Source organism: Belonocnema kinseyi, chromosome 4 (genome assembly GCF_010883055.1).
Source record: "Belonocnema kinseyi isolate 2016_QV_RU_SX_M_011 chromosome 4, B_treatae_v1, whole genome shotgun sequence".
Lineage (NCBI taxonomy): Eukaryota > Metazoa > Arthropoda > Insecta > Hymenoptera > Cynipidae > Belonocnema > Belonocnema kinseyi.
In genome coordinates this window covers 48,322,482-48,331,110 of record NC_046660.1, presented here as the reverse complement: position 1 = coordinate 48,331,110, position 8,629 = coordinate 48,322,482, and positions in this window count along the sequence as shown.

Below are 8,629 nucleotides of genomic sequence, written 5' to 3'. Positions count from 1 at the left end.
AATAAAGAAATAATAAAATAGTTCATTTTACACAATGCGTAGATTGGAAATTTTAGAATTTTTAACGGTGCAAAATTGGCTCGTTTCGATAAAATCCTGGAATATGATTTCAATTTTTCGAAAATTCAAAATCGCGCCACAAAATTTGGTTTGAACAATTAAACTGAATAAAGGCTACTCGATGCCTACTTTCAAAAGTAATGTAGAATTTTGAAAAATTTTTAATGTTGGATTCACTATCACGACTAAAAATATCTTTTTCCCGATATATTCCTTAAAAATGGTTTATGTTTAAACAAATTATCATTGCTTTCAACTATTTTTTCCTATATAGTTATGCCGAAAAGTTTCAGTTTTTCCTGAAATTTATACTTTTTATAAACTTTTGGTTTGAAACGAGGTGATAATTAATGAAATTTAACCAAAATAATTGTTAAAAGAAATTATAATACCTTATTACTACCTTCTCCTAAAGTAATGCTAGAAAATTGCAGATTTTTCTCATATTTTCAGCTCTTTCTTGTTTCGGGTGCTTATCACTTTGAAATTTACGATTATGATTCCTGTTGCATGAATACAAATACATAATTCAGGATTTTCATTAACGAAAAAAAATCCTGGTCACTTAAGTTTTTCATTTGGTGTGACAAAGAACACTTCTGATTTCGAATTATCCAAAATCGAAACTAAAATATTTGAAGTTTGTCAATTATTGAACAAAAATAATTAAATAATAAATATCGTAAAAACTTAAAAAAGAACAGACGTAATAATTAAATTGCTCAGATTTTAAAGCCTAAGAAATTAGAAAATCTCCAAGCAAATCAGAAGTCAGCTTTATATTTTACAATCTGAATTTGAAAACCCCATAAACTGAAAAAAAATTATGATAAATAATCAAAGATATCATAGATAAGTGAGGCATGAGGCTCCTGAAATGTATAATTCATTCGGAATCGTTTAATAAACACCTTTTTGTGCAAACTAGAAAAATATGTTTACTATGTTCATATATTCACAATTCTTAAAGTATCATTATGGTGCTAATTTCTTTTCCGTATCTGTAGATCATAAACGTCTCCACAAATTATCAGAAACTTTTATTTGCTGACGCATACTAGATTATTCGCGCCTAAAAGAACCCCGTTTTCAACAAACAGTTACTGTAAAGACGGCAAAATAAAAAAAATTAATTTTCGAATAGAATTTTTTGAAGCTTGCCAACCTTTTTAACGTAAATTTTAACCAAATGATGGATTATAAATGTTCAAATATTTGAACCTTGAATTATGTATTTACAAAATTAAAATTTGATCAATTTCATAGTCATTAATTTCCAATTATCCAAACATTAAAAATAATAATTTTTAAGTAGAAAATGTAAGAAGTAAACCATGTAAAAGATTTTGGGTTTAACAATGAACCTTGCAAAATGAAACTATTTTCAATTTTAAGATTTTAAACTCTAGAATAAATACGAAAAATTAATATTAATTGGCAAATGTTATGATAATAATAGTCACAGCTTGCCTTGTATTCTGTATTAATATTATTTAATTATAAGAAGCAATTATTTAATTACGTAGTCTACATTTTTAGCAAGCCTGGTTCAAATATACATTTGCTTGAAGCTAGTAAATACAAAAATATTTTTTATTTTATTATTCATGACGATTATTTTTGTTTTATTTCTTTGTAGTGTTAATGCCCAACCTGGCCAGGCATTAAAAAAATCCTCCGCCTAAAATGAAAGAAAGAACAAAGAAAAAATATAAGAATATATTAAACTCTAGGAAAAAATGGCTTAATTACCAATCTTCAACTTTATTGAAATAGTAAAAACCGTCCCTCTATAAATGACTTAGCCCGAAGATAATATTGTATAACTTGTAAAGAGGCAACGTCACCTTAAAATGGGAGAATAGAATTATTGACACACATAATCTACTTCTCTTTCGTTTACTCACGTTAAAAAAAATTCCACAGAATAATGATAAAAATTGATTAATCACAGCAGCGCGTATGATATAGAAATCTTCTAATTTTGAATTATCTAAATAAAAAATTCATGCGCTTGGAATTTGTAAATTCTTAACTCAAAGAATAATGTATAATTTGTCACAGAGGAGCATTATATGATTTTAATAAAATTTATTCTGCAGGGTTCAAACTCGTACACTGTTCTAAAATTTTTTTTTTAATTTTAATAATGTACAATTTTCCCAGTACTAAAACTTGATTCGTATTGAATTTCAAACTTTTGGAATTTTACAAGATGAAATTGTAAAATAATATCAGATTTTTAAAATGTAAGTGTTTTGAATTGAGCAAGTAAAAATTAAGAGACTTTCAAAAATGAGTTCTCGAAAATTACACTTTTTTTAAATTATTAATTTTAATCTTTTGACTTTTAGTCTTAGAGGAAATATAATAATAATGGACAGTCTCTGAAAAACGCATTATGAGAGATTTTTATTTTCTAATTCGTAGGTGAGATTGCAGTTCTAATAGACACATGTTTTTATCAATGAGACTTATTTTAAAACCTGCAAAATGAAAACAGAATATTATTTTATTATTTTACAAATAATGTTACACTTTGAAAATATTTAATTAAAATTTTTAATTAGAAATCGAGTCATCGTTAAATTTTGAACATCTACACCTTACATTATGTAATTACGAAGTGAATATTGCTTAGTTTCAAACTCTTTTATCTCGAAATTAGCGAAACAAAAAAATAATTATTTTAAATTATTTAAAAAATTAAACTCTGAAAAATGAAACAATTTGAGATTTTGAACTTCAAAATACGCAATAATTAATAAAGATAAGGGCATTAAATATATCATTTCAGAATAACATTTTTTTAATTTTGAGTGCGATTTTTTCGTCATAGTATATCAAAAAAGTTTGCGCAGAAATTCTAGCCATGACAAATTTTAAAGATGAAATCAATGTGTTTTTTCCCCTGGGGGAATCCCATGGGGTTAACGAACTTAAAAACGAGCGCAAAACCACATCAGGACACAATCACGGGCTTAATATACTTTGAGAAAACCAGATAAGAGAGATAAGAATCTCGGCTTATATATAGTCGTTTTTTCAAGAGTGAATTCTTCTTTCCAGTTGCCAGCATCCGATTAGCAGCCTCAAAAATTGATAAATCGCCCCGCTGGATCTTCAAGCGAATCAAGAAAATAGTAAGAGTCTGAATTTAAATCTAAAGATACAGTAGTAATATCGTTTTTTTTATATGATTTTATAGTATGCAGAGTTTCGAAATAAAACAGGAAGTCTGGATAGCGGCTATACTTTTTCAGTTTTTTTATAACGTTCTGAAATTGTTTAATACCCTATAAATCTAAATTAATGCAATTCCGTTACTTCCAGTTTAGAAATTTTGTCTTGGGCCTGACCGGTGCCAAGTCTGGCAAAACGAGGCCATAGGCTGTTGAGCAAGCCTGGGCCAAGCTAGAGTGAAACTCTAAATATGTTCAGGGCCTGCCTTGATGGCCAGGCTTGATCGCCAAGTCTGACCAAGGCTTGACCCCAGTTAAATATATGTTTTTCGATATTTTATTATCAGAAAAAGTTTGTTTTTTGGTTTCAAACAAAATACATCATCACGTGAAGAAATTTTGAGAAAATTTGTACCAGGAACGTCACGTTCAATCATACATTGATCGCCGAGTTTCGAACACGGAAGCATCTTGCCGAAGTTCTCGCTCCAAAAATATTCTCGGCGTTCGGGTCAGTTCGTGTGTTTTCGGACCGCTTCGAGTCGACAACCGAAATGGTTGCCGTTAACGCGATTATTTAAACTTATTAAATATGTAAGTTAATTGTAAGCAACAAATAATAACGATACGTTTTGTAAAAATAATTCTTTAATCGTAGAATAGATTTATAAAGTTAAATTTAAAATAATTATTTGATTATTTAAAAAAAAGTGATCGATTTTTAATTTAAATGAAGGAATACTTTTTTTATCGCAAATATAAATTAAAAATAATAGTTAATATTTCATTGCACTTTGTAGCTATTATTTGTTGTAAACAATTGTAAACAATTAAACCGGAAGTAACTTGGAGATTTCCTCACGGTTTATACTAATAACATTTTAAAACTTGCAATATGTCATGTCCGAAATTACTAATAAATTATTAAAGATCTTAACTTGATAGCTCTATGACGTAAACTAAACTTGTGCTTTTTTACGATGCAATTCGTGAATTGCTAAAATATAACTTTTTTACTATTTCGAAATTCGAATTAGGTCATTTAATATAATTTCAACTTATTAAAATTTATTAAGTAATTAATAGAACCATTGATGAAGATCATAATAATGATCATAATTTTATTTGAACTCATCTTTTAAATTTCTGCATTAAATTTTGTTTAATAGTGTTACATCTAAGATGACACCCACTTTCCTTGTTATAAAATTACTAAATCTGAGCTTACGCTACTTCCTTTTTTTTATTTTAAATTTTTTGATCCCTACTGCATCACCCTTGAGTAGTCGATAAATGTTGTTCAGAGAATGTATTGAAAGCATACTCCTATAAAAGTGATAAATTATGGGTTGTAAATATTTAATATTATTAATACTAATGAGTGAATATTATCATAAAGAAGTAAATAATATGTATATAAAACGGTCACAGGCTGCTGACATTATTTTTAGTTTATTTATTTTATTTACAAATTTTCACTCGTAACAAATTCATTAAGAGGCTTCTTCTTTCACGATTTTTTTATTTGTGCGCCATGTAAGAAAAACATTAATTATTTCGTTAATGCTAATAAATAATGAATCTCCCAATGTGAAGTCTCATAACTACAGAAATTTCTCTTTCCTTTTGTAAAAAAATATTAAATGTGCATTGTCAAGATAAAGTTTAATGTCAAGAAGTTTTATTAATATTTTGCAGAATATTTACTTTTTGTACGGTTTTAAAAGTTTTCGGGATATTGTTTGTATTAAGACTACAGAGAAAAAATAATTTGATTTAGGGATTTTTTTATTATACAATTATTCCAAAATAACTCGTCATTAAGAAACTTCTAATTTAGAATATTTTGGAATTTTTGGAATATGTTGGCAAAGAATGGCCTTTTTGGAGAAAATTATTTTGAGGATAACTTTTTTTTATAAATAATATAATTGTCTTGCTTTAAGTGATTGATTAGTGGCCCTTTTTTATTTCTTGCTTATGTTGTGTTTATATTTTTTTTAAATGCTCAAGATTTTGTTAATTATATGCTTTTATCATTTTTCTTATTTGTTTTTGAATATCAATATGAGAGATCTTAAGTATATTTCTGTGTTCAACTTTTGATGTTTTGCCTATTTTAATGGATGCGTTTCGTTTCCCTAGAATTTCTAATATTTTATGAGAGACGAAAAATTGATTATCGAATTTTTATTTAATCTCCTTCTAATGAAAATACTTGATCTTTTATTTTTAAATTGTGTGTGTTAATCTTCCTACCGTGAAATATTTTCACTCGATAGACGTAATACATTGTAGCGTTATTATTAATTTTATTGTGTGATTTTTAAAAGTTTTAAATTACTATCAAAAGAAAATGTTGCTAGTTCTAACCACTCTTTTCATTCGAAATTTTTGTTAGTGATTTAAATTTGGGCTTCTTTCATTCCATTAAGATTGATTCTGATATTGATTATGTTACCCCCATAAGGGTCTTTCTTGATTTTCTTTATTTCCCCATGTTTGACTTTTTGGTCCAAAATTAAACCGCATATTTTCAAATTGATTTCTGTTATGATTTGATTATTGTTCTTGATTATAATATGGTTTGACTGATCGCTGATAACTATATGAAGGTGGTCCTGGATAGTTTCGAAATTGTCGCGGATTATCGTTTATCAATTTCCTTTAGTTATTACCTTGCAGTTGTATTTGAGTATTAATTGTATACTGTTTTCTATTGCACCTTTAAAATGGTCTTTGAATATTATTTTGAAATTGGTTTTGACAGAATTGAAATGACTTAATATCTTCGCAAAGTTATATCACAATTACTATTTTGTATTTTATTTACTATTACTTCCTCTAGTTGAGAATAATTTGGACTTTTTCTTAGTTCTTTTGTTACGGCAATTGATCTTCCTATTTCTAACGCATATTCAATTGTTTATGAAAATAATAGTGATTTACCTGTTATAGTTTAAAGTTCTGTTCTTAAACCCCTAATAAAACAATCGACCGAATCCTTTTCTAATTCTTCTATTAAATAGTCACTTAATTCATTAGCTTGTTTTGAAAAAATATTGTTATTTTTGTTCTATACCCATCGGTGATTTGATCAGAGATTTTTTTTACTCGAGTTGAATATAAAAGTATGTTTTCGCTTTTTTACTGGTAAACATGACCGAAATCTTCCTTTATCTAATATAGCGTTGTTTCACGGTGCATATTCCGCTTTTAGTTTATTTTTCAGTTGCTCTTATAATTCTTGTGCCTTATAAGTATAACAGTAAATGCCAGTAAAATACCTTCAAAAATACCAGTAAAAATCGGTAAAAAGAAGTTGCGAGGCATGCAAAGAAGTCAGGTCAATGCCACCATGAGTTGAAATATGCGTTCAGAGTCTGCTAAGTTCTCCGAGTTTAAGGTTGATAGACGGTTGACTCATGTTTCATTTTTCTGATTCGAGATATAATTCTGTATTAAAATTAGGTTTGAAAAATACTAAAGGTTTAGTTTTTGTGTTAAGGGTTGCTGTTTTGGGTGAGTGTCTATAATTTCTTTCTGACGAAATATTTTTGGGTCGTTAAACTCGCCTTTCTGTAAATGTTAAGTTCACTTCAGAAAGATCATCGATATTGAAATTTGTAATTGTGAAATTGTTCAATGTACTCTTCTCTAGACTATCGTCTTGAAAGTTATTAGAATTAGAGGAAATAACTAAACTTTATTTTAGAAATTTGCGTACATTGTTATATTGTTCTCGTCTTCTGTGTCTAATTCTCATTTTGAGAATTTTTTTTGTGTTCAGGAAGCTCTTGGTTACACTCAATAATTTTTGGTAGTTCAAATAAAATGTAAATTTTTTTATTAGACTTACGCGGGATACTAGATTTTTTAGGTATTTTTATGATGGAATTGCAGGATGCATATATAATATAGATACAATGCTTAAAATTAAAAGTTTTTCAAGATCCTGTTGAGTTCCGTGTGCTTTTTAAAAATATTGTATGTTCCAAAACAAGTTTCCAAGATAGATAAGATGCAATAAGTTCTTCTTTGAGTAGAATGTTTGAGCATATTTGATGTTGCTCTATAATAAAGACAAAAAAATATATATAGTTATTTTGATTAGTAAATGAAAAGGTTGAAGTAATTTTTTTATATTTGTAATAATATTAAGATCTTGACATAATGTTTTAAAATATATCAAAAAGATTGGATACAAATTTTATATTAATTTAGCTCTTTTATTTAAATATGAAAAGTTTTACATAGATATGGTATAAACAAAATCAAAGATATTCCATAAAGTTAAAGAGAAAATTATTTATTTTTATTTAGCAAGAAATTTTTATTTAAGCTAACTATAAAATAAAATATTTTAAAAAAATTTTGCGATATTAAAAAAAATACAGGTAAAAAATATTTAATAAAATTCAAAGATGAAAATAATGTCTTAATTTAAATTTGAGGAAGAACTTAAAGGGTCTGTATTACTTTAAAAAATAGAAAAGATTGTAGTAATGTTAAGGATGAAATTAATTTTTCAATTTAAATATAAAAAGGAATTTAATATGAAAAGGATATTAAAAGGTCTGTATAATTTTTATTTCATAGAAGAAACATTTTTTTAAAGTTAAAGATAAATTAATTTTTTAATTTATATATGTAGAAGAATTCAAAGGAGTTTTGCATTATTCAGAAAAATAATAAAAAAGATTAAATGTTTAGTTAAAGATGAAATTAATATTTTAGCCCTAATTAGTCACGCTACTGCAGGATCGTATAATAGTCAGACTGGGTGAAATTGACTCCACTTAACATTCCCAGATATCTGAAAAAAGTAAGATATTATTTAAGGATTGCAAAATATTATTTTTCAAATATTATTTAGTTTTACAACCCTAATTAATAGTTAACATTTTTTTTAATTAACAAAGTTACAGCCAACAGGAAGGCTCTATGAAGACCTCGAAATTATTTTAGATTCAATTTCGCCCAGATTGACTAATTAGGGTTCAATTAAATGTGAGAATAGTATTGAAAAGTATGTATTATTTTTAAAATACAGGAAAAAATATTATACTAAAGTTGAAGATTAAATGAAAAATCATTATTTTTTATTTAGGTATGAAAAGAATTAGAATATTTCGCATCATTAAAAAAAATTAAGATATCACAAAAATTAATTTAATTTAAATTTAAAATAAATATTTTTTATATTAAAAAGATCTTTAAAAGTTTGTATTACTTTTAAAATATTGGAAAGATTCAGTAATATTTAGAAAAATATTCAGTCGAAGTTTCGCGAAATTTATTGTAATATGAAATAAGAACTTAGAAGAATTTTTTGAGATTTATCTAAATACGAGATAAGACTTTGAAAATTTCTGTGAGATTTAATT